At 54.4% G+C, this 23,219-nt stretch overlaps 56 non-coding genes across 56 annotated transcripts; 11 read left to right on the forward strand and 45 right to left on the reverse strand.

The window, feature by feature from the left end:
- Positions 1 to 195: 195 nt before the first annotated feature.
- Trnae-uuc (transfer RNA glutamic acid (anticodon UUC)) lies at positions 196 to 267 on the reverse strand. Its single transcript has one exon. It is a non-coding gene; the product is annotated as a tRNA-Glu (tRNA).
- Positions 268 to 548: 281 nt separating this feature from the next.
- Trnam-cau (transfer RNA methionine (anticodon CAU)) lies at positions 549 to 621 on the reverse strand. The gene has a single exon. It is a non-coding gene; the product is annotated as a tRNA-Met (tRNA).
- Positions 622 to 914: 293 nt separating this feature from the next.
- Trnag-gcc (transfer RNA glycine (anticodon GCC)) lies at positions 915 to 985 on the reverse strand. The gene has a single exon. It is a non-coding gene; the product is annotated as a tRNA-Gly (tRNA).
- A 341-nt stretch (positions 986 to 1,326) lies between these two features.
- Positions 1,327 to 1,398, forward strand: Trnag-ucc (transfer RNA glycine (anticodon UCC)). The gene has a single exon. It is a non-coding gene; the product is annotated as a tRNA-Gly (tRNA).
- A 587-nt stretch (positions 1,399 to 1,985) lies between these two features.
- Trnai-aau (transfer RNA isoleucine (anticodon AAU)) lies at positions 1,986 to 2,059 on the reverse strand. Its single transcript has one exon. It is a non-coding gene; the product is annotated as a tRNA-Ile (tRNA).
- Positions 2,060 to 2,257: 198 nt separating this feature from the next.
- Positions 2,258 to 2,329, reverse strand: Trnae-uuc (transfer RNA glutamic acid (anticodon UUC)). Its single transcript has one exon. It is a non-coding gene; the product is annotated as a tRNA-Glu (tRNA).
- A 281-nt stretch (positions 2,330 to 2,610) lies between these two features.
- Positions 2,611 to 2,683, reverse strand: Trnam-cau (transfer RNA methionine (anticodon CAU)). Its single transcript has one exon. It is a non-coding gene; the product is annotated as a tRNA-Met (tRNA).
- A 293-nt stretch (positions 2,684 to 2,976) lies between these two features.
- Positions 2,977 to 3,047, reverse strand: Trnag-gcc (transfer RNA glycine (anticodon GCC)). Its single transcript has one exon. It is a non-coding gene; the product is annotated as a tRNA-Gly (tRNA).
- A 341-nt stretch (positions 3,048 to 3,388) lies between these two features.
- Positions 3,389 to 3,460, forward strand: Trnag-ucc (transfer RNA glycine (anticodon UCC)). Its single transcript has one exon. It is a non-coding gene; the product is annotated as a tRNA-Gly (tRNA).
- A 591-nt stretch (positions 3,461 to 4,051) lies between these two features.
- On the reverse strand, positions 4,052 to 4,125 carry Trnai-aau (transfer RNA isoleucine (anticodon AAU)). The gene has a single exon. It is a non-coding gene; the product is annotated as a tRNA-Ile (tRNA).
- Positions 4,126 to 4,323: 198 nt separating this feature from the next.
- Trnae-uuc (transfer RNA glutamic acid (anticodon UUC)) lies at positions 4,324 to 4,395 on the reverse strand. The gene has a single exon. It is a non-coding gene; the product is annotated as a tRNA-Glu (tRNA).
- Positions 4,396 to 4,676: 281 nt separating this feature from the next.
- Trnam-cau (transfer RNA methionine (anticodon CAU)) lies at positions 4,677 to 4,749 on the reverse strand. Its single transcript has one exon. It is a non-coding gene; the product is annotated as a tRNA-Met (tRNA).
- Positions 4,750 to 5,042: 293 nt separating this feature from the next.
- Positions 5,043 to 5,113, reverse strand: Trnag-gcc (transfer RNA glycine (anticodon GCC)). The gene has a single exon. It is a non-coding gene; the product is annotated as a tRNA-Gly (tRNA).
- A 341-nt stretch (positions 5,114 to 5,454) lies between these two features.
- Positions 5,455 to 5,526, forward strand: Trnag-ucc (transfer RNA glycine (anticodon UCC)). Its single transcript has one exon. It is a non-coding gene; the product is annotated as a tRNA-Gly (tRNA).
- A 591-nt stretch (positions 5,527 to 6,117) lies between these two features.
- Positions 6,118 to 6,191, reverse strand: Trnai-aau (transfer RNA isoleucine (anticodon AAU)). Its single transcript has one exon. It is a non-coding gene; the product is annotated as a tRNA-Ile (tRNA).
- Positions 6,192 to 6,389: 198 nt separating this feature from the next.
- Positions 6,390 to 6,461, reverse strand: Trnae-uuc (transfer RNA glutamic acid (anticodon UUC)). Its single transcript has one exon. It is a non-coding gene; the product is annotated as a tRNA-Glu (tRNA).
- Positions 6,462 to 6,742: 281 nt separating this feature from the next.
- Positions 6,743 to 6,815, reverse strand: Trnam-cau (transfer RNA methionine (anticodon CAU)). Its single transcript has one exon. It is a non-coding gene; the product is annotated as a tRNA-Met (tRNA).
- A 293-nt stretch (positions 6,816 to 7,108) lies between these two features.
- Trnag-gcc (transfer RNA glycine (anticodon GCC)) lies at positions 7,109 to 7,179 on the reverse strand. Its single transcript has one exon. It is a non-coding gene; the product is annotated as a tRNA-Gly (tRNA).
- A 341-nt stretch (positions 7,180 to 7,520) lies between these two features.
- Trnag-ucc (transfer RNA glycine (anticodon UCC)) lies at positions 7,521 to 7,592 on the forward strand. The gene has a single exon. It is a non-coding gene; the product is annotated as a tRNA-Gly (tRNA).
- A 586-nt stretch (positions 7,593 to 8,178) lies between these two features.
- On the reverse strand, positions 8,179 to 8,252 carry Trnai-aau (transfer RNA isoleucine (anticodon AAU)). Its single transcript has one exon. It is a non-coding gene; the product is annotated as a tRNA-Ile (tRNA).
- Positions 8,253 to 8,450: 198 nt separating this feature from the next.
- Trnae-uuc (transfer RNA glutamic acid (anticodon UUC)) lies at positions 8,451 to 8,522 on the reverse strand. Its single transcript has one exon. It is a non-coding gene; the product is annotated as a tRNA-Glu (tRNA).
- Positions 8,523 to 8,803: 281 nt separating this feature from the next.
- Trnam-cau (transfer RNA methionine (anticodon CAU)) lies at positions 8,804 to 8,876 on the reverse strand. The gene has a single exon. It is a non-coding gene; the product is annotated as a tRNA-Met (tRNA).
- A 293-nt stretch (positions 8,877 to 9,169) lies between these two features.
- On the reverse strand, positions 9,170 to 9,240 carry Trnag-gcc (transfer RNA glycine (anticodon GCC)). Its single transcript has one exon. It is a non-coding gene; the product is annotated as a tRNA-Gly (tRNA).
- Positions 9,241 to 9,581: 341 nt separating this feature from the next.
- Positions 9,582 to 9,653, forward strand: Trnag-ucc (transfer RNA glycine (anticodon UCC)). Its single transcript has one exon. It is a non-coding gene; the product is annotated as a tRNA-Gly (tRNA).
- Positions 9,654 to 10,240: 587 nt separating this feature from the next.
- Trnai-aau (transfer RNA isoleucine (anticodon AAU)) lies at positions 10,241 to 10,314 on the reverse strand. The gene has a single exon. It is a non-coding gene; the product is annotated as a tRNA-Ile (tRNA).
- A 198-nt stretch (positions 10,315 to 10,512) lies between these two features.
- On the reverse strand, positions 10,513 to 10,584 carry Trnae-uuc (transfer RNA glutamic acid (anticodon UUC)). Its single transcript has one exon. It is a non-coding gene; the product is annotated as a tRNA-Glu (tRNA).
- Positions 10,585 to 10,865: 281 nt separating this feature from the next.
- Positions 10,866 to 10,938, reverse strand: Trnam-cau (transfer RNA methionine (anticodon CAU)). Its single transcript has one exon. It is a non-coding gene; the product is annotated as a tRNA-Met (tRNA).
- Positions 10,939 to 11,231: 293 nt separating this feature from the next.
- On the reverse strand, positions 11,232 to 11,302 carry Trnag-gcc (transfer RNA glycine (anticodon GCC)). The gene has a single exon. It is a non-coding gene; the product is annotated as a tRNA-Gly (tRNA).
- A 341-nt stretch (positions 11,303 to 11,643) lies between these two features.
- Positions 11,644 to 11,715, forward strand: Trnag-ucc (transfer RNA glycine (anticodon UCC)). The gene has a single exon. It is a non-coding gene; the product is annotated as a tRNA-Gly (tRNA).
- Positions 11,716 to 12,306: 591 nt separating this feature from the next.
- On the reverse strand, positions 12,307 to 12,380 carry Trnai-aau (transfer RNA isoleucine (anticodon AAU)). The gene has a single exon. It is a non-coding gene; the product is annotated as a tRNA-Ile (tRNA).
- Positions 12,381 to 12,578: 198 nt separating this feature from the next.
- On the reverse strand, positions 12,579 to 12,650 carry Trnae-uuc (transfer RNA glutamic acid (anticodon UUC)). The gene has a single exon. It is a non-coding gene; the product is annotated as a tRNA-Glu (tRNA).
- A 281-nt stretch (positions 12,651 to 12,931) lies between these two features.
- Positions 12,932 to 13,004, reverse strand: Trnam-cau (transfer RNA methionine (anticodon CAU)). The gene has a single exon. It is a non-coding gene; the product is annotated as a tRNA-Met (tRNA).
- A 293-nt stretch (positions 13,005 to 13,297) lies between these two features.
- On the reverse strand, positions 13,298 to 13,368 carry Trnag-gcc (transfer RNA glycine (anticodon GCC)). Its single transcript has one exon. It is a non-coding gene; the product is annotated as a tRNA-Gly (tRNA).
- A 341-nt stretch (positions 13,369 to 13,709) lies between these two features.
- On the forward strand, positions 13,710 to 13,781 carry Trnag-ucc (transfer RNA glycine (anticodon UCC)). The gene has a single exon. It is a non-coding gene; the product is annotated as a tRNA-Gly (tRNA).
- Positions 13,782 to 14,372: 591 nt separating this feature from the next.
- Positions 14,373 to 14,446, reverse strand: Trnai-aau (transfer RNA isoleucine (anticodon AAU)). The gene has a single exon. It is a non-coding gene; the product is annotated as a tRNA-Ile (tRNA).
- Positions 14,447 to 14,644: 198 nt separating this feature from the next.
- On the reverse strand, positions 14,645 to 14,716 carry Trnae-uuc (transfer RNA glutamic acid (anticodon UUC)). The gene has a single exon. It is a non-coding gene; the product is annotated as a tRNA-Glu (tRNA).
- Positions 14,717 to 14,997: 281 nt separating this feature from the next.
- Positions 14,998 to 15,070, reverse strand: Trnam-cau (transfer RNA methionine (anticodon CAU)). Its single transcript has one exon. It is a non-coding gene; the product is annotated as a tRNA-Met (tRNA).
- A 293-nt stretch (positions 15,071 to 15,363) lies between these two features.
- Trnag-gcc (transfer RNA glycine (anticodon GCC)) lies at positions 15,364 to 15,434 on the reverse strand. The gene has a single exon. It is a non-coding gene; the product is annotated as a tRNA-Gly (tRNA).
- Positions 15,435 to 15,775: 341 nt separating this feature from the next.
- Positions 15,776 to 15,847, forward strand: Trnag-ucc (transfer RNA glycine (anticodon UCC)). The gene has a single exon. It is a non-coding gene; the product is annotated as a tRNA-Gly (tRNA).
- A 587-nt stretch (positions 15,848 to 16,434) lies between these two features.
- Positions 16,435 to 16,508, reverse strand: Trnai-aau (transfer RNA isoleucine (anticodon AAU)). The gene has a single exon. It is a non-coding gene; the product is annotated as a tRNA-Ile (tRNA).
- A 198-nt stretch (positions 16,509 to 16,706) lies between these two features.
- Positions 16,707 to 16,778, reverse strand: Trnae-uuc (transfer RNA glutamic acid (anticodon UUC)). Its single transcript has one exon. It is a non-coding gene; the product is annotated as a tRNA-Glu (tRNA).
- A 281-nt stretch (positions 16,779 to 17,059) lies between these two features.
- Positions 17,060 to 17,132, reverse strand: Trnam-cau (transfer RNA methionine (anticodon CAU)). The gene has a single exon. It is a non-coding gene; the product is annotated as a tRNA-Met (tRNA).
- Positions 17,133 to 17,425: 293 nt separating this feature from the next.
- Positions 17,426 to 17,496, reverse strand: Trnag-gcc (transfer RNA glycine (anticodon GCC)). The gene has a single exon. It is a non-coding gene; the product is annotated as a tRNA-Gly (tRNA).
- A 341-nt stretch (positions 17,497 to 17,837) lies between these two features.
- On the forward strand, positions 17,838 to 17,909 carry Trnag-ucc (transfer RNA glycine (anticodon UCC)). The gene has a single exon. It is a non-coding gene; the product is annotated as a tRNA-Gly (tRNA).
- A 587-nt stretch (positions 17,910 to 18,496) lies between these two features.
- On the reverse strand, positions 18,497 to 18,570 carry Trnai-aau (transfer RNA isoleucine (anticodon AAU)). Its single transcript has one exon. It is a non-coding gene; the product is annotated as a tRNA-Ile (tRNA).
- A 198-nt stretch (positions 18,571 to 18,768) lies between these two features.
- Positions 18,769 to 18,840, reverse strand: Trnae-uuc (transfer RNA glutamic acid (anticodon UUC)). Its single transcript has one exon. It is a non-coding gene; the product is annotated as a tRNA-Glu (tRNA).
- Positions 18,841 to 19,121: 281 nt separating this feature from the next.
- Positions 19,122 to 19,194, reverse strand: Trnam-cau (transfer RNA methionine (anticodon CAU)). The gene has a single exon. It is a non-coding gene; the product is annotated as a tRNA-Met (tRNA).
- Positions 19,195 to 19,487: 293 nt separating this feature from the next.
- Trnag-gcc (transfer RNA glycine (anticodon GCC)) lies at positions 19,488 to 19,558 on the reverse strand. Its single transcript has one exon. It is a non-coding gene; the product is annotated as a tRNA-Gly (tRNA).
- A 341-nt stretch (positions 19,559 to 19,899) lies between these two features.
- Trnag-ucc (transfer RNA glycine (anticodon UCC)) lies at positions 19,900 to 19,971 on the forward strand. The gene has a single exon. It is a non-coding gene; the product is annotated as a tRNA-Gly (tRNA).
- Positions 19,972 to 20,562: 591 nt separating this feature from the next.
- Positions 20,563 to 20,636, reverse strand: Trnai-aau (transfer RNA isoleucine (anticodon AAU)). The gene has a single exon. It is a non-coding gene; the product is annotated as a tRNA-Ile (tRNA).
- A 198-nt stretch (positions 20,637 to 20,834) lies between these two features.
- On the reverse strand, positions 20,835 to 20,906 carry Trnae-uuc (transfer RNA glutamic acid (anticodon UUC)). The gene has a single exon. It is a non-coding gene; the product is annotated as a tRNA-Glu (tRNA).
- A 281-nt stretch (positions 20,907 to 21,187) lies between these two features.
- Positions 21,188 to 21,260, reverse strand: Trnam-cau (transfer RNA methionine (anticodon CAU)). Its single transcript has one exon. It is a non-coding gene; the product is annotated as a tRNA-Met (tRNA).
- Positions 21,261 to 21,553: 293 nt separating this feature from the next.
- Trnag-gcc (transfer RNA glycine (anticodon GCC)) lies at positions 21,554 to 21,624 on the reverse strand. The gene has a single exon. It is a non-coding gene; the product is annotated as a tRNA-Gly (tRNA).
- Positions 21,625 to 21,965: 341 nt separating this feature from the next.
- Positions 21,966 to 22,037, forward strand: Trnag-ucc (transfer RNA glycine (anticodon UCC)). The gene has a single exon. It is a non-coding gene; the product is annotated as a tRNA-Gly (tRNA).
- A 586-nt stretch (positions 22,038 to 22,623) lies between these two features.
- Trnai-aau (transfer RNA isoleucine (anticodon AAU)) lies at positions 22,624 to 22,697 on the reverse strand. The gene has a single exon. It is a non-coding gene; the product is annotated as a tRNA-Ile (tRNA).
- Positions 22,698 to 22,895: 198 nt separating this feature from the next.
- On the reverse strand, positions 22,896 to 22,967 carry Trnae-uuc (transfer RNA glutamic acid (anticodon UUC)). Its single transcript has one exon. It is a non-coding gene; the product is annotated as a tRNA-Glu (tRNA).
- Positions 22,968 to 23,219: the final 252 nt, after the last annotated feature.

Genomic DNA, 23,219 nt, shown 5'->3' on the forward strand with positions numbered 1-23,219 from the left:
GCAGATGCAGTTGCTCAGCCCTACGCTGGAATCAGGTGGCATGAAGCCATACACCATTCCTATGGTCGTCGTGTGTCTGCTTCCCTAGTCTATATTCTGCTGACGGTCACGAAACAGTAGCTATATTGCGAGCAGGACGGGAAACGGCCGCTCGGACAGCTCAAACTTGTCACGATTCGTGTGGAAAAAATTCCGTTCCGGTACCGGGAATCGAACCCGGGCCTCCTGGGTGAAAGCCAGGTATCCTAGCCACTAGACCACACCGGATGCGGCCGTTTCATTCGACCGTTCGTACGGTCGCTTGTCGCATTGTCGCTCTCTTTGCGAGCATCTTTGCACATACTGACTGGCAAGGCGCGAACCTCAAACGTCGCAGAGCAATGCTTTTGGCTTCATGCTCTGCTGGGAGAAGAGGAATAGGGAAGCTGTATGTAGCAATAACAGGAAGTAAACATTTTCCCGCTGAAGCGTTGAAACGTTGTGGATAACAAACAAGAAATAAGTTGGCGCCCTAGCAACAGCACCACCTTCAGTCACAGAAAATTAGATGCCGCGGGTGAGGATCGAACTCACGACCTTAAGATTATGAGACTTACGCGCTGCCTACTGCGCTACCGAGGCAGGCGATCGTTAGACCTTCTGGAATCTTGGTAAGTATCGAATACAAGTGGTAGAGAGTCTGCACTCCCTGGCTCATTTTTTCTGTTGCTACACGTGCATTCACGGCGCGGCAGGCAACTTGCGATGCTAGGCCGACGCCAGTATGTACAATAGCACGCAGGAGTCCAAACGAGCAGTCGTCCGCGCTGCATGATTGGTTCTTTCCATACGGAATCCCGCGGTTCATTCTCATGGCTCACGCAGTTCGAGTGCGAAAGACACGCAGCACCCCTACCGGAGAAAAAACAAAATGATGCATCGGCCGGGAATCGAACCCGGGCCGCCCGCGTGGCAGGCGAGCATTCTACCACTGAACCACCGATGCTCGGGCCAGCGGTACCTTCACGCTGCTTCCCGAGCAGATGTCTCAAGGGAAAGTGGGACTGCCGTCAAGCGCCGTAGCATTCTGTGGAGAAGATGCTGCAGACGCTGAATCCTGCACTGCACTGCTTAAAGATGCCGCCAGAACGCGGTCCTCTGCGTACTCTTGCGTCGCCGGCGCCGACTCTTGCCAAAGGATGCGAAATGTGCGCGGATACGCTGTCCGAATGCGTCTGGATGTGCTCCCCTAGCCTGCCTCGAAATGCGCCTGCCGGGTACGATCACCTTCGGCCGCTGCCGACAGGCGGGAAGCCGACTCAGCGCGGTGGCGGGGCGCTCGCTTGTGCGGTCGTGGTGTAATGGTCAGCATAGTTGCCTTCCAAGCAGTTGATCCGGGTTCGATTCCCGGCCACCGCAGCAGGCTTTTAATTTCGCGTATGAGTACTTTTGCCACGCGCTCTTAAACTATTGTTTTTTCGCCCTCTTACTCGCTGCATACCAGCCCTTAGTGTGTCTCGACTTGTCTCGACTTTGCTCAGCTGACGCGAGAGCTGACGCTCTCAAATCGGCCTATATCAAAACGACAAGCACGAGAAACGACTGAGAGAGGTAAGGAGAGGCGAGGCGAGGCGATGGACACACAGCACGCCCCCCTTCATTTCACGGTGGCGTCTCCCTGGCCGAATCGGGCTGTAGCTCCGAAAACAAAGGAGAAACAAAAATAGGAAGTAAAACTGCCAATAGTGCCCTGTGTTCCCATGCGCTCACCCGCCCAAGTACTGACAAGGGCCAAAGTTGTTACGCATCGGCAATCGGACATTTTCTTTCATTTTCTCTAACCAGTGTATTCAAGATATTATGGCCATTGCCGAGTGAATGCTGTAGTGCTTCCCGACGAGTCGGGTTCGGATCCTCTGTCAACTTCCACGCAGGGTGATGATCATTTGGTCATCACACTCGCCAGCTGAAATCGGCGCTGCCTTTTCGCAGTAGTAAAAGAGAAGTGGCCCGTGGGGGGATCGAACCCACGACCTTCGCGTTATTAGCACGACGCTCTAACCAACTGAGCTAACGGGCCTCGGCAGATGCAGTTGCTCAGCCCTACGCTGGAATCAGGTGGCATGAAGCCATACACCATTCCTATGGTCGTCGTGTGTCTGCTTCCCTAGTCTATATTCTGCTGACGGTCACGAAACAGTAGCTATATTGCGAGCAGGACGGGAAACGGCCGCTCGGACAGCTCAAACTTGTCACGATTCGTGTGGAAAAAATTCCGTTCCGGTACCGGGAATCGAACCCGGGCCTCCTGGGTGAAAGCCAGGTATCCTAGCCACTAGACCACACCGGATGCGGCCGTTTCATTCGACCGTTCGTACGGTCGCTTGTCGCATTGTCGCTCTCTTTGCGAGCATCTTTGCACATACTGACTGGCAAGGCGCGAACCTCAAACGTCGCAGAGCAATGCTTTTGGCTTCATGCTCTGCTGGGAGAAGAGGAATAGGGAAGCTGTATGTAGCAATAACAGGAAGTAAACATTTTCCCGCTGAAGCGTTGAAACGTTGTGGATAACAAACAAGAAATAAGTTGGCGCCCTAGCAACAGCACCACCTTCAGTCACAGAAAATTAGATGCCGCGGGTGAGGATCGAACTCACGACCTTAAGATTATGAGACTTACGCGCTGCCTACTGCGCTACCGAGGCAGGCGATCGTTAGACCTTCTGGAATCTTGGTAAGTATCGAATACAAGTGGTAGAGAGTCTGCACTCCCTGGCTCATTTTTTCTGTTGCTACACGTGCATTCACGGCGCGGCAGGCAACTTGCGATGCTAGGCCGACGCCAGTATGTACAATAGCACGCAGGAGTCCAAACGAGCAGTCGTCCGCGCTGCATGATTGGTTCTTTCCATACGGAATCCCGCGGTTCATTCTCATGGCTCACGCAGTTCGAGTGCGAAAGACACGCAGCACCCCTACCGGAGAAAAAACAAAATGATGCATCGGCCGGGAATCGAACCCGGGCCGCCCGCGTGGCAGGCGAGCATTCTACCACTGAACCACCGATGCTCGGGCCAGCGGTACCTTCACGCTGCTTCCCGAGCAGATGTCTCAAGGGAAAGTGGGACTGCCGTCAAGCGCCGTAGCATTCTGTGGAGAAGATGCTGCAGACGCTGAATCCTGCACTGCACTGCTTAAAGATGCCGCCAGAACGCGGTCCTCTGCGTACTCTTGCGTCGCCGGCGCCGACTCTTGCCAAAGGATGCGAAATGTGCGCGGATACGCTGTCCGAATGCGTCTGGATGTGCTCCCCTAGCCTGCCTCGAAATGCGCCTGCCGGGTACGATCACCTTCGGCCGCTGCCGACAGGCGGGAAGCCGACTCAGCGCGGTGGCGGGGCGCTCGCTTGTGCGGTCGTGGTGTAATGGTCAGCATAGTTGCCTTCCAAGCAGTTGATCCGGGTTCGATTCCCGGCCACCGCAGCAGGCTTTTAATTTCGCGTATGAGTACTTTTGCCACGCGCTCTTAAACTATTGTTTTTTCGCCCTCTTACTCGCTGCATACCAGCCCTTAGTGTGTCTCGACTTGTCTCGACTTTGCTCAGCTGACGCGAGAGCTGACGCTCTCAAATCGGCCTATATCAAAACGACAAGCACGAGAAACGACTGAGAGAGGTAAGGAGAGGCGAGGCGAGGCGAGGCGACGGACACACAGCACGCCCCCTTCATTTCACGGTGGCGTCTCCCTGGCCGAATCGGGCTGTAGCTCCGAAAACAAAGGAGAAACAAAAATAGGAAGTAAAACTGCCAATAGTGCCCTGTGTTCCCATGCGCTCACCCGCCCAAGTACTGACAAGGGCCAAAGTTGTTACGCATCGGCAATCGGACATTTTCTTTCATTTTCTCTAACCAGTGTATTCAAGATATTATGGCCATTGCCGAGTGAATGCTGTAGTGCTTCCCGACGAGTCGGGTTCGGATCCTCTGTCAACTTCCACGCAGGGTGATGATCATTTGGTCATCACACTCGCCAGCTGAAATCGGCGCTGCCTTTTCGCAGTAGTAAAAGAGAAGTGGCCCGTGGGGGGATCGAACCCACGACCTTCGCGTTATTAGCACGACGCTCTAACCAACTGAGCTAACGGGCCTCGGCAGATGCAGTTGCTCAGCCCTACGCTGGAATCAGGTGGCATGAAGCCATACACCATTCCTATGGTCGTCGTGTGTCTGCTTCCCTAGTCTATATTCTGCTGACGGTCACGAAACAGTAGCTATATTGCGAGCAGGACGGGAAACGGCCGCTCGGACAGCTCAAACTTGTCACGATTCGTGTGGAAAAAATTCCGTTCCGGTACCGGGAATCGAACCCGGGCCTCCTGGGTGAAAGCCAGGTATCCTAGCCACTAGACCACACCGGATGCGGCCGTTTCATTCGACCGTTCGTACGGTCGCTTGTCGCATTGTCGCTCTCTTTGCGAGCATCTTTGCACATACTGACTGGCAAGGCGCGCACCTCAAACGTCGCAGAGCAATGCTTTTGGCTTCATGCTGTGCTGGGAGAAGAGGAATAGGGAAGCTGTATGTAGCAATAACAGGAAGTAAACATTTTCCCGCTGAAGCGTTGAAACGTTGTGGATAACAAACAAGAAATAAGTTGGCGCCCTAGCAACAGCACCACCTTCAGTCACAGAAAATTAGATGCTCCGGGTGAGGATCGAACTCACGACCTTAAGATTATGAGACTTACGCGCTGCCTACTGCGCTACCGAGGCAGGCGATCGTTAGACCTTCTGGAATCTTGGTAAGTATCGAATACAAGTGGTAGAGAGTCTGCACTCCCTGGCTCATTTTTTCTGTTGCTACACGTGCATTCACGGCGCGGCAGGCAACTTGCGATGCTAGGCCGACGCCAGTATGTACAATAGCACGCAGGAGTCCAAACGAGCAGTCGTCCGCGCTGCATGATTGGTTCTTTCCATACGGAATCCCGCGGTTCATTCTCATGGCTCACGCAGTTCGAGTGCGAAAGACACGCAGCACCCCTACCGGAGAAAAAACAAAATGATGCATCGGCCGGGAATCGAACCCGGGCCGCCCGCGTGGCAGGCGAGCATTCTACCACTGAACCACCGATGCTCGGGCCAGCGGTACCTTCACGCTGCTTCCCGAGCAGATGTCTCAAGGGAAAGTGGGACTGCCGTCAAGCGCCGTAGCATTCTGTGGAGAAGATGCTGCAGACGCTGAATCCTGCACTGCACTGCTTAAAGATGCCGCCAGAACGCGGTCCTCTGCGTACTCTTGCGTCGCCGGCGCCGACTCTTGCCAAAGGATGCGAAATGTGCGCGGATACGCTGTCCGAATGCGTCTGGATGTGCTCCCCTAGCCTGCCTCGAAATGCGCCTGCCGGGTACGATCACCTTCGGCCGCTGCCGACAGGCGGGAAGCCGACTCAGCGCGGTGGCGGGGCGCTCGCTTGTGCGGTCGTGGTGTAATGGTCAGCATAGTTGCCTTCCAAGCAGTTGATCCGGGTTCGATTCCCGGCCACCGCAGCAGGCTTTTAATTTCGCGTATGAGTACTTTTGCCACGCGCTCTTAAACTATTGTTTTTTCGCCCTCTTACTCGCTGCATACCAGCCCTTAGTGTGTCTCGACTTGTCTCGACTTTGCTCAGCTGACGCGAGAGCTGACGCTCTCAAATCGGCCTATATCAAAACGACAAGCACGAGAAACGACTGAGAGAGGTAAGGAGAGGCGAGGCGAGGCGAGGCGATGGACACACAGCACGCCCCCTTCATTTCACGGTGGCGTCTCCCTGGCCGAATCGGGCTGTAGCTCCGAAAACAAAGGAGAAACAAAAATAGGAAGTAAAACTGCCAATAGTGCCCTGTGTTCCCATGCGCTCACCCGCCCAAGTACTGACAAGGGCCAAAGTTGTTACGCATCGGCAATCGGACATTTTCTTTCATTTTCTCTAACCAGTGTATTCAAGATATTATGGCCATTGCCGAGTGAATGCTGTAGTGCTTCCCGACGAGTCGGGTTCGGATCCTCTGTCAACTTCCACGCAGGGTGATGATCATTTGGTCATCACACTCGCCAGCTGAAATCGGCGCTGCCTTTTCGCAGTAGTAAAAGAGAAGTGGCCCGTGGGGGGATCGAACCCACGACCTTCGCGTTATTAGCACGACGCTCTAACCAACTGAGCTAACGGGCCTCGGCAGATGCAGTTGCTCAGCCCTACGCTGGAATCAGGTGGCATGAAGCCATACACCATTCCTATGGTCGTCGTGTGTCTGCTTCCCTAGTCTATATTCTGCTGACGGTCACGAAACAGTAGCTATATTGCGAGCAGGACGGGAAACGGCCGCTCGGACAGCTCAAACTTGTCACGATTCGTGTGGAAAAAATTCCGTTCCGGTACCGGGAATCGAACCCGGGCCTCCTGGGTGAAAGCCAGGTATCCTAGCCACTAGACCACACCGGATGCGGCCGTTTCATTCGACCGTTCGTACGGTCGCTTGTCGCATTGTCGCTCTCTTTGCGAGCATCTTTGCACATACTGACTGGCAAGGCGCGCACCTCAAACGTCGCAGAGCAATGCTTTTGGCTTCATGCTCTGCTGGGAGAAGAGGAATAGGGAAGCTGTATGTAGCAATAACAGGAAGTAAACATTTTCCCGCTGAAGCGTTGAAACGTTGTGGATAACAAACAAGAAATAAGTTGGCGCCCTAGCAACAGCACCACCTTCAGTCACAGAAAATTAGATGCCGCGGGTGAGGATCGAACTCACGACCTTAAGATTATGAGACTTACGCGCTGCCTACTGCGCTACCGAGGCAGGCGATCGTTAGACCTTTTGGAATCTTGGTAAGTATCGAATACAAGTGGTAGAGAGTCTGCACTCCCTGGCTCATTTTTTCTGTTGCTACACGTGCATTCACGGCGCGGCAGGCAACTTGCGATGCTAGGCCGACGCCAGTATGTACAATAGCACGCAGGAGTCCAAACGAGCAGTCGTCCGCGCTGCATGATTGGTTCTTTCCATACGGAATCCCGCGGTTCATTCTCATGGCTCACGCAGTTCGAGTGCGAAAGACACGCAGCACCCCTACCGGAGAAAAAACAAAATGATGCATCGGCCGGGAATCGAACCCGGGCCGCCCGCGTGGCAGGCGAGCATTCTACCACTGAACCACCGATGCTCGGGCCAGCGGTACCTTCACGCTGCTTCCCGAGCAGATGTCTCAAGGGAAAGTGGGACTGCCGTCAAGCGCCGTAGCATTCTGTGGAGAAGATGCTGCAGACGCTGAATCCTGCACTGCACTGCTTAAAGATGCCGCCAGAACGCGGTCCTCTGCGTACTCTTGCGTCGCCGGCGCCGACTCTTGCCAAAGGATGCGAAATGTGCGCGGATACGCTGTCCGAATGCGTCTGGATGTGCTCCCCTAGCCTGCCTCGAAATGCGCCTGCCGGGTACGATCACCTTCGGCCGCTGCCGACAGGCGGGAAGCCGACTCAGCGCGGTGGCGGGGCGCTCGCTTGTGCGGTCGTGGTGTAATGGTCAGCATAGTTGCCTTCCAAGCAGTTGATCCGGGTTCGATTCCCGGCCACCGCAGCAGGCTTTTAATTTCGCGTATGAGTACTTTTGCCACGCGCTCTTAAACTATTGTTTTTTCGCCCTCTTACTCGCTGCATACCAGCCCTTAGTGTGTCTCGACTTGTCTCGACTTTGCTCAGCTGACGCGAGAGCTGACGCTCTCAAATCGGCCTATATCAAAACGACAAGCACGAGAAACGACTGAGAGAGGTAAGGAGAGGCGAGGCGAGGCGATGGACACACAGCACGCCCCCTTCATTTCACGGTGGCGTCTCCCTGGCCGAATCGGGCTGTAGCTCCGAAAACAAAGGAGAAACAAAAATAGGAAGTAAAACTGCCAATAGTGCCCTGTGTTCCCATGCGCTCACCCGCCCAAGTACTGACAAGGGCCAAAGTTGTTACGCATCGGCAATCGGACATTTTCTTTCATTTTCTCTAACCAGTGTATTCAAGATATTATGGCCATTGCCGAGTGAATGCTGTAGTGCTTCCCGACGAGTCGGGTTCGGATCCTCTGTCAACTTCCACGCAGGGTGATGATCATTTGGTCATCACACTCGCCAGCTGAAATCGGCGCTGCCTTTTCGCAGTAGTAAAAGAGAAGTGGCCCGTGGGGGGATCGAACCCACGACCTTCACGTTATTAGCACGACGCTCTAACCAACTGAGCTAACGGGCCTCGGCAGATGCAGTTGCTCAGCCCTACGCTGGAATCAGGTGGCATGAAGCCATACACCATTCCTATGGTCGTCGTGTGTCTGCTTCCCTAGTCTATATTCTGCTGACGGTCACGAAACAGTAGCTATATTGCGAGCAGGACGGGAAACGGCCGCTCGGACAGCTCAAACTTGTCACGATTCGTGTGGAAAAAATTCCGTTCCGGTACCGGGAATCGAACCCGGGCCTCCTGGGTGAAAGCCAGGTATCCTAGCCACTAGACCACACCGGATGCGGCCGTTTCATTCGACCGTTCGTACGGTCGCTTGTCGCATTGTCGCTCTCTTTGCGAGCATCTTTGCACATACTGACTGGCAAGGCGCGCACCTCAAACGTCGCAGAGCAATGCTTTTGGCTTCATGCTGTGCTGGGAGAAGAGGAATAGGGAAGCTGTATGTAGCAATAACAGGAAGTAAACATTTTCCCGCTGAAGCGTTGAAACGTTGTGGATAACAAACAAGAAATAAGTTGGCGCCCTAGCAACAGCACCACCTTCAGTCACAGAAAATTAGATGCCCCGGGTGAGGATCGAACTCACGACCTTAAGATCATGAGACTTACGCGCTGCCTACTGCGCTACCGAGGCAGGCGATCGTTAGACCTTCTGGAATCTTGGTAAGTATCGAATACAAGTGGTAGAGAGTCTGCACTCCCTGGCTCATTTTTTCTGTTGCTACACGTGCATTCACGGCGCGGCAGGCAACTTGCGATGCTAGGCCGACGCCAGTATGTACAATAGCACGCAGGAGTCCAAACGAGCAGTCGTCCGCGCTGCATGATTGGTTCTTTCCATACGGAATCCCGCGGTTCATTCTCATGGCTCACGCAGTTCGAGTGCGAAAGACACGCAGCACCCCTACCGGAGAAAAAACAAAATGATGCATCGGCCGGGAATCGAACCCGGGCCGCCCGCGTGGCAGGCGAGCATTCTACCACTGAACCACCGATGCTCGGGCCAGCGGTACCTTCACGCTGCTTCCCGAGCAGATGTCTCAAGGGAAAGTGGGACTGCCGTCAAGCGCCGTAGCATTCTGTGGAGAAGATGCTGCAGACGCTGAATCCTGCACTGCACTGCTTAAAGATGCCGCCAGAACGCGGTCCTCTGCGTACTCTTGCGTCGCCGGCGCCGACTCTTGCCAAAGGATGCGAAATGTGCGCGGATACGCTGTCCGAATGCGTCTGGATGTGCTCCCCTAGCCTGCCTCGAAATGCGCCTGCCGGGTACGATCACCTTCGGCCGCTGCCGACAGGCGGGAAGCCGACTCAGCGCGGTGGCGGGGCGCTCGCTTGTGCGGTCGTGGTGTAATGGTCAGCATAGTTGCCTTCCAAGCAGTTGATCCGGGTTCGATTCCCGGCCACCGCAGCAGGCTTTTAATTTCGCGTATGAGTACTTTTGCCACGCGCTCTTAAACTATTGTTTTTTCGCCCTCTTACTCGCTGCATACCAGCCCTTAGTGTGTCTCGACTTGTCTCGACTTTGCTCAGCTGACGCGAGAGCTGACGCTCTCAAATCGGCCTATATCAAAACGACAAGCACGAGAAACGACTGAGAGAGGTAAGGAGAGGCGAGGCGAGGCGATGGACACACAGCACGCCCCCCTTCATTTCACGGTGGCGTCTCCCTGGCCGAATCGGGCTGTAGCTCCGAAAACAAAGGAGAAACAAAAATAGGAAGTAAAACTGCCAATAGTGCCCTGTGTTCCCATGCGCTCACCCGCCCAAGTACTGACAAGGGCCAAAGTTGTTACGCATCGGCAATCGGACATTTTCTTTCATTTTCTCTAACCAGTGTATTCAAGATATTATGGCCATTGCCGAGTGAATGCTGTAGTGCTTCCCGACGAGTCGGGTTCGGATCCTCTGTCAACTTCCACGCAGGGTGATGATCATTTGGTCATCACACTCGCCAGCTGAAATCGGCGCTGCCTTTTCGCAGTAGTAAAAGAGAAGTGGCCCGTGGGGGGATCGAACCCACGACCTTCGCGTTATTAGCACGACGCTCTAACCAACTGAGCTAACGGGCCTCGGCAGATGCAGTTGCTCAGCCCTACGCTGGAATCAGGTGGCATGAAGCCATACACCATTCCTATGGTCGTCGTGTGTCTGCTTCCCTAGTCTATATTCTGCTGACGGTCACGAAACAGTAGCTATATTGCGAGCAGGACGGCAAACGGCCGCTCGGACAGCTCAAACTTGTCACGATTCGTGTGGAAAAAATTCCGTTCCGGTACCGGGAATCGAACCCGGGCCTCCTGGGTGAAAGCCAGGTATCCTAGCCACTAGACCACACCGGATGCGGCCGTTTCATTCGACCGTTCGTACGGTCGCTTGTCGCATTGTCGCTCTCTTTGCGAGCATCTTTGCACATACTGACTGGCAAGGCGCGCACCTCAAACGTCGCAGAGCAATGCTTTTGGCTTCATGCTCTGCTGGGAGAAGAGGAATAGGGAAGCTGTATGTAGCAATAACAGGAAGTAAACATTTTCCCGCTGAAGCGTTGAAACGTTGTGGATAACAAACAAGAAATAAGTTGGCGCCCTAGCAACAGCACCACCTTCAGTCACAGAAAATTAGATGCCGCGGGTGAGGATCGAACTCACGACCTTAAGATTATGAGACTTACGCGCTGCCTACTGCGCTACCGAGGCAGGCGATCGTTAGACCTTCTGGAATCTTGGTAAGTATCGAATACAAGTGGTAGAGAGTCTGCACTCCCTGGCTCATTTTTTCTGTTGCTACACGTGCATTCACGGCGCGGCAGGCAACTTGCGATGCTAGGCCGACGCCAGTATGTACAATAGCACGCAGGAGTCCAAACGAGCAGTCGTCCGCGCTGCATGATTGGTTCTTTCCATACGGAATCCCGCGGTTCATTCTCATGGCTCACGCAGTTAGAGTGCGAAAGACACGCAGCACCCCTACCGGAGAAAAAACAAAATGATGCATCGGCCGGGAATCGAACCCGGGCCGCCCGCGTGGCAGGCGAGCATTCTACCACTGAACCACCGATGCTCGGGCCAGCGGTACCTTCACGCTGCTTCCCGAGCAGATGTCTCAAGGGAAAGTGGGACTGCCGTCAAGCGCCGTAGCATTCTGTGGAGAAGATGCTGCAGACGCTGAATCCTGCACTGCACTGCTTAAAGATGCCGCCAGAACGCGGTCCTCTGCGTACTCTTGCGTCGCCGGCGCCGACTCTTGCCAAAGGATGCGAAATGTGCGCGGATACGCTGTCCGAATGCGTCTGGATGTGCTCCCCTAGCCTGCCTCGAAATGCGCCTGCCGGGTACGATCACCTTCGGCCGCTGCCGACAGGCGGGAAGCCGACTCAGCGCGGTGGCGGGGCGCTCGCTTGTGCGGTCGTGGTGTAATGGTCAGCATAGTTGCCTTCCAAGCAGTTGATCCGGGTTCGATTCCCGGCCACCGCAGCAGGCTTTTAATTTCGCGTATGAGTACTTTTGCCACGCGCTCTTAAACTATTGTTTTTTCGCCCTCTTACTCGCTGCATACCAGCCCTTAGTGTGTCTCGACTTGTCTCGACTTTGCTCAGCTGACGCGAGAGCTGACGCTCTCAAATCGGCCTATATCAAAACGACAAGCACGAGAAACGACTGAGAGAGGTAAGGAGAGGCGAGGCGAGGCGAGGCGATGGACACACAGCACGCCCCCTTCATTTCACGGTGGCGTCTCCCTGGCCGAATCGGGCTGTAGCTCCGAAAACAAAGGAGAAACAAAAATAGGAAGTAAAACTGCCAATAGTGCCCTGTGTTCCCATGCGCTCACCCGCCCAAGTACTGACAAGGGCCAAAGTTGTTACGCATCGGCAATCGGACATTTTCTTTCATTTTCTCTAACCAGTGTATTCAAGATATTATGGCCATTGCCGAGTGAATGCTGTAGTGCTTCCCGACGAGTCGGGTTCGGATCCTCTGTCAACTTCCACGCAGGGTGATGATCATTTGGTCATCACACTCGCCAGCTGAAATCGGCGCTGCCTTTTCGCAGTAGTAAAAGAGAAGTGGCCCGTGGGGGGATCGAACCCACGACCTTCGCGTTATTAGCACGACGCTCTAACCAACTGAGCTAACGGGCCTCGGCAGATGCAGTTGCTCAGCCCTACGCTGGAATCAGGTGGCATGAAGCCATACACCATTCCTATGGTCGTCGTGTGTCTGCTTCCCTAGTCTATATTCTGCTGACGGTCACGAAACAGTAGCTATATTGCGAGCAGGACGGGAAACGGCCGCTCGGACAGCTCAAACTTGTCACGATTCGTGTGGAAAAAATTCCGTTCCGGTACCGGGAATCGAACCCGGGCCTCCTGGGTGAAAGCCAGGTATCCTAGCCACTAGACCACACCGGATGCGGCCGTTTCATTCGACCGTTCGTACGGTCGCTTGTCGCATTGTCGCTCTCTTTGCGAGCATCTTTGCACATACTGACTGGCAAGGCGCGCACCTCCAACGTCGCAGAGCAATGCTTTTGGCTTCATGCTCTGCTGGGAGAAGAGGAATAGGGAAGCTGTATGTAGCAATAACAGGAAGTAAACATTTTCCCGCTGAAGCGTTGAAACGTTGTGGATAACAAACAAGAAATAAGTTGGCGCCCTAGCAACAGCACCACCTTCAGTCACAGAAAATTAGATGCCGCGGGTGAGGATCGAACTCACGACCTTAAGATTATGAGACTTACGCGCTGCCTACTGCGCTACCGAGGCAGGCGATCGTTAGACCTTCTGGAATCTTGGTAAGTATCGAATACAAGTGGTAGAGAGTCTGCACTCCCTGGCTCATTTTTTCTGTTGCTACACGTGCATTCACGGCGCGGCAGGCAACTTGCGATGCTAGGCCGACGCCAGTATGTACAATAGCACGCAGGAGTCCAAACGAGCAGTCGTCCGCGCTGCATGATTGGTTCTTTCCATACGGAATCCCGCGGTTCATTCTCATGGCTCACGCAGTTCGAGTGCGAAAGACACGCAGCACCCCTACCGGAGAAAAAACAAAATGATGCATCGGCCGGGAATCGAACCCGGGCCGCCCGCGTGGCAGGCGAGCATTCTACCACTGAACCACCGATGCTCGGGCCAGCGGTACCTTCACGCTGCTTCCCGAGCAGATGTCTCAAGGGAAAGTGGGACTGCCGTCAAGCGCCGTAGCATTCTGTGGAGATGATGCTGCAGACGCTGAATCCTGCACTGCACTGCTTAAAGATGCCGCCAGAACGCGGTCCTCTGCGTACTCTTGCGTCGCCGGCGCCGACTCTTGCCAAAGGATGCGAAATGTGCGCGGATACGCTGTCCGAATGCGTCTGGATGTGCTCCCCTAGCCTGCCTCGAAATGCGCCTGCCGGGTACGATCACCTTCGGCCGCTGCCGACAGGCGGGAAGCCGACTCAGCGCGGTGGCGGGGCGCTCGCTTGTGCGGTCGTGGTGTAATGGTCAGCATAGTTGCCTTCCAAGCAGTTGATCCGGGTTCGATTCCCGGCCACCGCAGCAGGCTTTTAATTTCGCGTATGAGTACTTTTGCCACGCGCTCTTAAACTATTGTTTTTTCGCCCTCTTACTCGCTGCATACCAGCCCTTAGTGTGTCTCGACTTGTCTCGACTTTGCTCAGCTGACGCGAGAGCTGACGCTCTCAAATCGGCCTATATCAAAACGACAAGCACGAGAAACGACTGAGAGAGGTAAGGAGAGGCGAGGCGAGGCGAGGCGATGGACACACAGCACGCCCCCTTCATTTCACGGTGGCGTCTCCCTGGCCGAATCGGGCTGTAGCTCCGAAAACAAAGGAGAAACAAAAATAGGAAGTAAAACTGCCAATAGTGCCCTGTGTTCCCATGCGCTCACCCGCCCAAGTACTGACAAGGGCCAAAGTTGTTACGCATCGGCAATCGGACATTTTCTTTCATTTTCTCTAACCAGTGTATTCAAGATATTATGGCCATTGCCGAGTGAATGCTGTAGTGCTTCCCGACGAGTCGGGTTCGGATCCTCTGTCAACTTCCACGCAGGGTGATGATCATTTGGTCATCACACTCGCCAGCTGAAATCGGCGCTGCCTTTTCGCAGTAGTAAAAGAGAAGTGGCCCGTGGGGGGATCGAACCCACGACCTTCACGTTATTAGCACGACGCTCTAACCAACTGAGCTAACGGGCCTCGGCAGATGCAGTTGCTCAGCCCTACGCTGGAATCAGGTGGCATGAAGCCATACACCATTCCTATGGTCGTCGTGTGTCTGCTTCCCTAGTCTATATTCTGCTGACGGTCACGAAACAGTAGCTATATTGCGAGCAGGACGGGAAACGGCCGCTCGGACAGCTCAAACTTGTCACGATTCGTGTGGAAAAAATTCCGTTCCGGTACCGGGAATCGAACCCGGGCCTCCTGGGTGAAAGCCAGGTATCCTAGCCACTAGACCACACCGGATGCGGCCGTTTCATTCGACCGTTCGTACGGTCGCTTGTCGCATTGTCGCTCTCTTTGCGAGCATCTTTGCACATACTGACTGGCAAGGCGCGCACCTCAAACGTCGCAGAGCAATGCTTTTGGCTTCATGCTGTGCTGGGAGAAGAGGAATAGGGAAGCTGTATGTAGCAATAACAGGAAGTAAACATTTTCCCGCTGAAGCGTTGAAACGTTGTGGATAACAAACAAGAAATAAGTTGGCGCCCTAGCAACAGCACCACCTTCAGTCACAGAAAATTAGATGCCCCGGGTGAGGATCGAACTCACGACCTTAAGATCATGAGACTTACGCGCTGCCTACTGCGCTACCGAGGCAGGCGATCGTTAGACCTTCTGGAATCTTGGTAAGTATCGAATACAAGTGGTAGAGAGTCTGCACTCCCTGGCTCATTTTTTCTGTTGCTACACGTGCATTCACGGCGCGGCAGGCAACTTGCGATGCTAGGCCGACGCCAGTATGTACAATAGCACGCAGGAGTCCAAACGAGCAGTCGTCCGCGCTGCATGATTGGTTCTTTCCATACGGAATCCCGCGGTTCATTCTCATGGCTCACGCAGTTCGAGTGCGAAAGACACGCAGCACCCCTACCGGAGAAAAAACAAAATGATGCATCGGCCGGGAATCGAACCCGGGCCGCCCGCGTGGCAGGCGAGCATTCTACCACTGAACCACCGATGCTCGGGCCAGCGGTACCTTCACGCTGCTTCCCGAGCAGATGTCTCAAGGGAAAGTGGGACTGCCGTCAAGCGCCGTAGCATTCTGTGGAGAAGATGCTGCAGACGCTGAATCCTGCACTGCACTGCTTAAAGATGCCGCCAGAACGCGGTCCTCTGCGTACTCTTGCGTCGCCGGCGCCGACTCTTGCCAAAGGATGCGAAATGTGCGCGGATACGCTGTCCGAATGCGTCTGGATGTGCTCCCCTAGCCTGCCTCGAAATGCGCCTGCCGGGTACGATCACCTTCGGCCGCTGCCGACAGGCGGGAAGCCGACTCAGCGCGGTGGCGGGGCGCTCGCTTGTGCGGTCGTGGTGTAATGGTCAGCATAGTTGCCTTCCAAGCAGTTGATCCGGGTTCGATTCCCGGCCACCGCAGCAGGCTTTTAATTTCGCGTATGAGTACTTTTGCCACGCGCTCTTAAACTATTGTTTTTTCGCCCTCTTACTCGCTGCATACCAGCCCTTAGTGTGTCTCGACTTGTCTCGACTTTGCTCAGCTGACGCGAGAGCTGACGCTCTCAAATCGGCCTATATCAAAACGACAAGCACGAGAAACGACTGAGAGAGGTAAGGAGAGGCGAGGCGAGGCGATGGACACACAGCACGCCCCCCTTCATTTCACGGTGGCGTCTCCCTGGCCGAATCGGGCTGTAGCTCCGAAAACAAAGGAGAAACAAAAATAGGAAGTAAAACTGCCAATAGTGCCCTGTGTTCCCATGCGCTCACCCGCCCAAGTACTGACAAGGGCCAAAGTTGTTACGCATCGGCAATCGGACATTTTCTTTCATTTTCTCTAACCAGTGTATTCAAGATATTATGGCCATTGCCGAGTGAATGCTGTAGTGCTTCCCGACGAGTCGGGTTCGGATCCTCTGTCAACTTCCACGCAGGGTGATGATCATTTGGTCATCACACTCGCCAGCTGAAATCGGCGCTGCCTTTTCGCAGTAGTAAAAGAGAAGTGGCCCGTGGGGGGATCGAACCCACGACCTTCGCGTTATTAGCACGACGCTCTAACCAACTGAGCTAACGGGCCTCGGCAGATGCAGTTGCTCAGCCCTACGCTGGAATCAGGTGGCATGAAGCCATACACCATTCCTATGGTCGTCGTGTGTCTGCTTCCCTAGTCTATATTCTGCTGACGGTCACGAAACAGTAGCTATATTGCGAGCAGGACGGGAAACGGCCGCTCGGACAGCTCAAACTTGTCACGATTCGTGTGGAAAAAATTCCGTTCCGGTACCGGGAATCGAACCCGGGCCTCCTGGGTGAAAGCCAGGTATCCTAGCCACTAGACCACACCGGATGCGGCCGTTTCATTCGACCGTTCGTACGGTCGCTTGTCGCATTGTCGCTCTCTTTGCGAGCATCTTTGCACATACTGACTGGCAAGGCGCGCACCTCAAACGTCGCAGAGCAATGCTTTTGGCTTCATGCTCTGCTGGGAGAAGAGGAATAGGGAAGCTGTATGTAGCAATAACAGGAAGTAAACATTTTCCCGCTGAAGCGTTGAAACGTTGTGGATAACAAACAAGAAATAAGTTGGCGCCCTAGCAACAGCACCACCTTCAGTCACAGAAAATTAGATGCCCCGGGTGAGGATCGAACTCACGACCTTAAGATTATGAGACTTACGCGCTGCCTACTGCGCTACCGAGGCAGGCGATCGTTAGACCTTCTGGAATCTTGGTAAGTATCGAATACAAGTGGTAGAGAGTCTGCACTCCCTGGCTCATTTTTTCTGTTGCTACACGTGCATTCACGGCGCGGCAGGCAACTTGCGATGCTAGGCCGACGCCAGTATGTACAATAGCACGCAGGAGTCCAAACGAGCAGTCGTCCGCGCTGCATGATTGGTTCTTTCCATACGGAATCCCGCGGTTCATTCTCATGGCTCACGCAGTTCGAGTGCGAAAGACACGCAGCACCCCTACCGGAGAAAAAACAAAATGATGCATCGGCCGGGAATCGAACCCGGGCCGCCCGCGTGGCAGGCGAGCATTCTACCACTGAACCACCGATGCTCGGGCCAGCGGTACCTTCACGCTGCTTCCCGAGCAGATGTCTCAAGGGAAAGTGGGACTGCCGTCAAGCGCCGTAGCATTCTGTGGAGAAGATGCTGCAGACGCTGAATCCTGCACTGCACTGCTTAAAGATGCCGCCAGAACGCGGTCCTCTGCGTACTCTTGCGTCGCCGGCGCCGACTCTTGCCAAAGGATGCGAAATGTGCGCGGATACGCTGTCCGAATGCGTCTGGATGTGCTCCCCTAGCCTGCCTCGAAATGCGCCTGCCGGGTACGATCACCTTCGGCCGCTGCCGACAGGCGGGAAGCCGACTCAGCGCGGTGGCGGGGCGCTCGCTTGTGCGGTCGTGGTGTAATGGTCAGCATAGTTGCCTTCCAAGCAGTTGATCCGGGTTCGATTCCCGGCCACCGCAGCAGGCTTTTAATTTCGCGTATGAGTACTTTTGCCACGCGCTCTTAAACTATTGTTTTTTCGCCCTCTTACTCGCTGCATACCAGCCCTTAGTGTGTCTCGACTTGTCTCGACTTTGCTCAGCTGACGCGAGAGCTGACGCTCTCAAATCGGCCTATATCAAAACGACAAGCACGAGAAACGACTGAGAGAGGTAAGGAGAGGCGAGGCGAGGCGATGGACACACAGCACGCCCCCCTTCATTTCACGGTGGCGTCTCCCTGGCCGAATCGGGCTGTAGCTCCGAAAACAAAGGAGAAACAAAAATAGGAAGTAAAACTGCCAATAGTGCCCTGTGTTCCCATGCGCTCACCCGCCCAAGTACTGACAAGGGCCAAAGTTGTTACGCATCGGCAATCGGACATTTTCTTTCATTTTCTCTAACCAGTGTATTCAAGATATTATGGCCATTGCCGAGTGAATGCTGTAGTGCTTCCCGACGAGTCGGGTTCGGATCCTCTGTCAACTTCCACGCAGGGTGATGATCATTTGGTCATCACACTCGCCAGCTGAAATCGGCGCTGCCTTTTCGCAGTAGTAAAAGAGAAGTGGCCCGTGGGGGGATCGAACCCACGACCTTCGCGTTATTAGCACGACGCTCTAACCAACTGAGCTAACGGGCCTCGGCAGATGCAGTTGCTCAGCCCTACGCTGGAATCAGGTGGCATGAAGCCATACACCATTCCTATGGTCGTCGTGTGTCTGCTTCCCTAGTCTATATTCTGCTGACGGTCACGAAACAGTAGCTATATTGCGAGCAGGACGGGAAACGGCCGCTCGGACAGCTCAAACTTGTCACGATTCGTGTGGAAAAAATTCCGTTCCGGTACCGGGAATCGAACCCGGGCCTCCTGGGTGAAAGCCAGGTATCCTAGCCACTAGACCACACCGGATGCGGCCGTTTCATTCGACCGTTCGTACGGTCGCTTGTCGCATTGTCGCTCTCTTTGCGAGCATCTTTGCACATACTGACTGGCAAGGCGCGCACCTCAAACGTCGCAGAGCAATGCTTTTGGCTTCATGCTCTGCTGGGAGAAGAGGAATAGGGAAGCTGTATGTAGCAATAACAGGAAGTAAACATTTTCCCGCTGAAGCGTTGAAACGTTGTGGATAACAAACAAGAAATAAGTTGGCGCCCTAGCAACAGCACCACCTTCAGTCACAGAAAATTAGATGCCCCGGGTGAGGATCGAACTCACGACCTTAAGATTATGAGACTTACGCGCTGCCTACTGCGCTACCGAGGCAGGCGATCGTTAGACCTTCTGGAATCTTGGTAAGTATCGAATACAAGTGGTAGAGAGTCTGCACTCCCTGGCTCATTTTTTCTGTTGCTACACGTGCATTCACGGCGCGGCAGGCAACTTGCGATGCTAGGCCGACGCCAGTATGTACAATAGCACGCAGGAGTCCAAACGAGCAGTCGTCCGCGCTGCATGATTGGTTCTTTCCATACGGAATCCCGCGGTTCATTCTCATGGCTCACGCAGTTCGAGTGCGAAAGACACGCAGCACCCCTACCGGAGAAAAAACAAAATGATGCATCGGCCGGGAATCGAACCCGGGCCGCCCGCGTGGCAGGCGAGCATTCTACCACTGAACCACCGATGCTCGGGCCAGCGGTACCTTCACGCTGCTTCCCGAGCAGATGTCTCAAGGGAAAGTGGGACTGCCGTCAAGCGCCGTAGCATTCTGTGGAGAAGATGCTGCAGACGCTGAATCCTGCACTGCACTGCTTAAAGATGCCGCCAGAACGCGGTCCTCTGCGTACTCTTGCGTCGCCGGCGCCGACTCTTGCCAAAGGATGCGAAATGTGCGCGGATACGCTGTCCGAATGCGTCTGGATGTGCTCCCCTAGCCTGCCTCGAAATGCGCCTGCCGGGTACGATCACCTTCGGCCGCTGCCGACAGGCGGGAAGCCGACTCAGCGCGGTGGCGGGGCGCTCGCTTGTGCGGTCGTGGTGTAATGGTCAGCATAGTTGCCTTCCAAGCAGTTGATCCGGGTTCGATTCCCGGCCACCGCAGCAGGCTTTTAATTTCGCGTATGAGTACTTTTGCCACGCGCTCTTAAACTATTGTTTTTTCGCCCTCTTACTCGCTGCATACCAGCCCTTAGTGTGTCTCGACTTGTCTCGACTTTGCTCAGCTGACGCGAGAGCTGACGCTCTCAAATCGGCCTATATCAAAACGACAAGCACGAGAAACGACTGAGAGAGGTAAGGAGAGGCGAGGCGAGGCGAGGCGATGGACACACAGCACGCCCCCTTCATTTCACGGTGGCGTCTCCCTGGCCGAATCGGGCTGTAGCTCCGAAAACAAAGGAGAAACAAAAATAGGAAGTAAAACTGCCAATAGTGCCCTGTGTTCCCATGCGCTCACCCGCCCAAGTACTGACAAGGGCCAAAGTTGTTACGCATCGGCAATCGGACATTTTCTTTCATTTTCTCTAACCAGTGTATTCAAGATATTATGGCCATTGCCGAGTGAATGCTGTAGTGCTTCCCGACGAGTCGGGTTCGGATCCTCTGTCAACTTCCACGCAGGGTGATGATCATTTGGTCATCACACTCGCCAGCTGAAATCGGCGCTGCCTTTTCGCAGTAGTAAAAGAGAAGTGGCCCGTGGGGGGATCGAACCCACGACCTTCGCGTTATTAGCACGACGCTCTAACCAACTGAGCTAACGGGCCTCGGCAGATGCAGTTGCTCAGCCCTACGCTGGAATCAGGTGGCATGAAGCCATACACCATTCCTATGGTCGTCGTGTGTCTGCTTCCCTAGTCTATATTCTGCTGACGGTCACGAAACAGTAGCTATATTGCGAGCAGGACGGGAAACGGCCGCTCGGACAGCTCAAACTTGTCACGATTCGTGTGGAAAAAATTCCGTTCCGGTACCGGGAATCGAACCCGGGCCTCCTGGGTGAAAGCCAGGTATCCTAGCCACTAGACCACACCGGATGCGGCCGTTTCATTCGACCGTTCGTACGGTCGCTTGTCGCATTGTCGCTCTCTTTGCGAGCATCTTTGCACATACTGACTGGCAAGGCGCGCACCTTAAACGTCGCAGAGCAATGCTTTTGGCTTCATGCTCTGCTGGGAGAAGAGGAATAGGGAAGCTGTATGTAGCAATAACAGGAAGTAAACATTTTCCCGCTGAAGCGTTGAAACGTTGTGGATAACAAACAAGAAATAAGTTGGCGCCCTAGCAACAGCACCACCTTCAGTCACAGAAAATTAGATGCCCCGGGTGAGGATCGAACTCACGACCTTAAGATTATGAGACTTACGCGCTGCCTACTGCGCTACCGAGGCAGGCGATCGTTAGACCTTCTGGAATCTTGGTAAGTATCGAATACAAGTGGTAGAGAGTCTGCACTCCCTGGCTCATTTTTTCTGTTGCTACACGTGCATTCACGGCGCGGCAGGCAACTTGCGATGCTAGGCCGACGCCAGTATGTACAATAGCACGCAGGAGTCCAAACGAGCAGTCGTCCGCGCTGCATGATTGGTTCTTTCCATACGGAATCCCGCGGTTCATTCTCATGGCTCACGCAGTTCGAGTGCGAAAGACACGCAGCACCCCTACCGGAGAAAAAACAAAATGATACATCGGCCGGGAATCGAACCCGGGCCGCCCGCGTGGCAGGCGAGCATTCTACCACTGAACCACCGATGCTCGGGCCAGCGGTACCTTCACGCTGCTTCCCGAGCAGATGTCTCAAGGGAAAGTGGGACTGCCGTCAAGCGCCGTAGCATTCTGTGGAGAAGATGCTGCAGACGCTGAATCCTGCACTGCACTGCTTAAAGATGCCGCCAGAACGCGGTCCTCTGCGTACTCTTGCGTCGCCGGCGCCGACTCTTGCCAAAGGATGCGAAATGTGCGCGGATACGCTGTCCGAATGCGTCTGGATGTGCTCCCCTAGCCTGCCTCGAAATGCGCCTGCCGGGTACGATCACCTTCGGCCGCTGCCGACAGGCGGGAAGCCGACTCAGCGCGGTGGCGGGGCGCTCGCTTGTGCGGTCGTGGTGTAATGGTCAGCATAGTTGCCTTCCAAGCAGTTGATCCGGGTTCGATTCCCGGCCACCGCAGCAGGCTTTTAATTTCGCGTATGAGTACTTTTGCCACGCGCTCTTAAACTATTGTTTTTTCGCCCTCTTACTCGCTGCATACCAGCCCTTAGTGTGTCTCGACTTGTCTCGACTTTGCTCAGCTGACGCGAGAGCTGACGCTCTCAAATCGGCCTATATCAAAACGACAAGCACGAGAAACGACTGAGAGAGGTAAGGAGAGGCGAGGCGAGGCGATGGACACACAGCACGCCCCCTTCATTTCACGGTGGCGTCTCCCTGGCCGAATCGGGCTGTAGCTCCGAAAACAAAGGAGAAACAAAAATAGGAAGTAAAACTGCCAATAGTGCCCTGTGTTCCCATGCGCTCACCCGCCCAAGTACTGACAAGGGCCAAAGTTGTTACGCATCGGCAATCGGACATTTTCTTTCATTTTCTCTAACCAGTGTATTCAAGATATTATGGCCATTGCCGAGTGAATGCTGTAGTGCTTCCCGACGAGTCGGGTTCGGATCCTCTGTCAACTTCCACGCAGGGTGATGATCATTTGGTCATCACACTCGCCAGCTGAAATCGGCGCTGCCTTTTCGCAGTAGTAAAAGAGAAGTGGCCCGTGGGGGGATCGAACCCACGACCTTCGCGTTATTAGCACGACGCTCTAACCAACTGAGCTAACGGGCCTCGGCAGATGCAGTTGCTCAGCCCTACGCTGGAATCAGGTGGCATGAAGCCATACACCATTCCTATGGTCGTCGTGTGTCTGCTTCCCTAGTCTATATTCTGCTGACGGTCACGAAACAGTAGCTATATTGCGAGCAGGACGGGAAACGGCCGCTCGGACAGCTCAAACTTGTCACGATTCGTGTGGAAAAAATTCCGTTCCGGTACCGGGAATCGAACCCGGGCCTCCTGGGTGAAAGCCAGGTATCCTAGCCACTAGACCACACCGGATGCGGCCGTTTCATTCGACCGTTCGTACGGTCGCTTGTCGCATTGTCGCTCTCTTTGCGAGCATCTTTGCACATACTGACTGGCAAGGCGCGCACCTCAAACGTCGCAGAGCAATGCTTTTGGCTTCATGCTCTGCTGGGAGAAGAGGAATAGGGAAGCTGTATGTAGCAATAACAGGAAGTAAACATTTTCCCGCTGAAGCGTTGAAACGTTGTGGATAACAAACAAGAAATAAGTTGGCGCCCTAGCAAC

The sequence above is a fragment of the Schistocerca serialis genome, chromosome 2, assembly GCF_023864345.2.
Source record: "Schistocerca serialis cubense isolate TAMUIC-IGC-003099 chromosome 2, iqSchSeri2.2, whole genome shotgun sequence".
Classification (NCBI taxonomy): Eukaryota; Metazoa; Arthropoda; class Insecta; order Orthoptera; family Acrididae; genus Schistocerca; species Schistocerca serialis.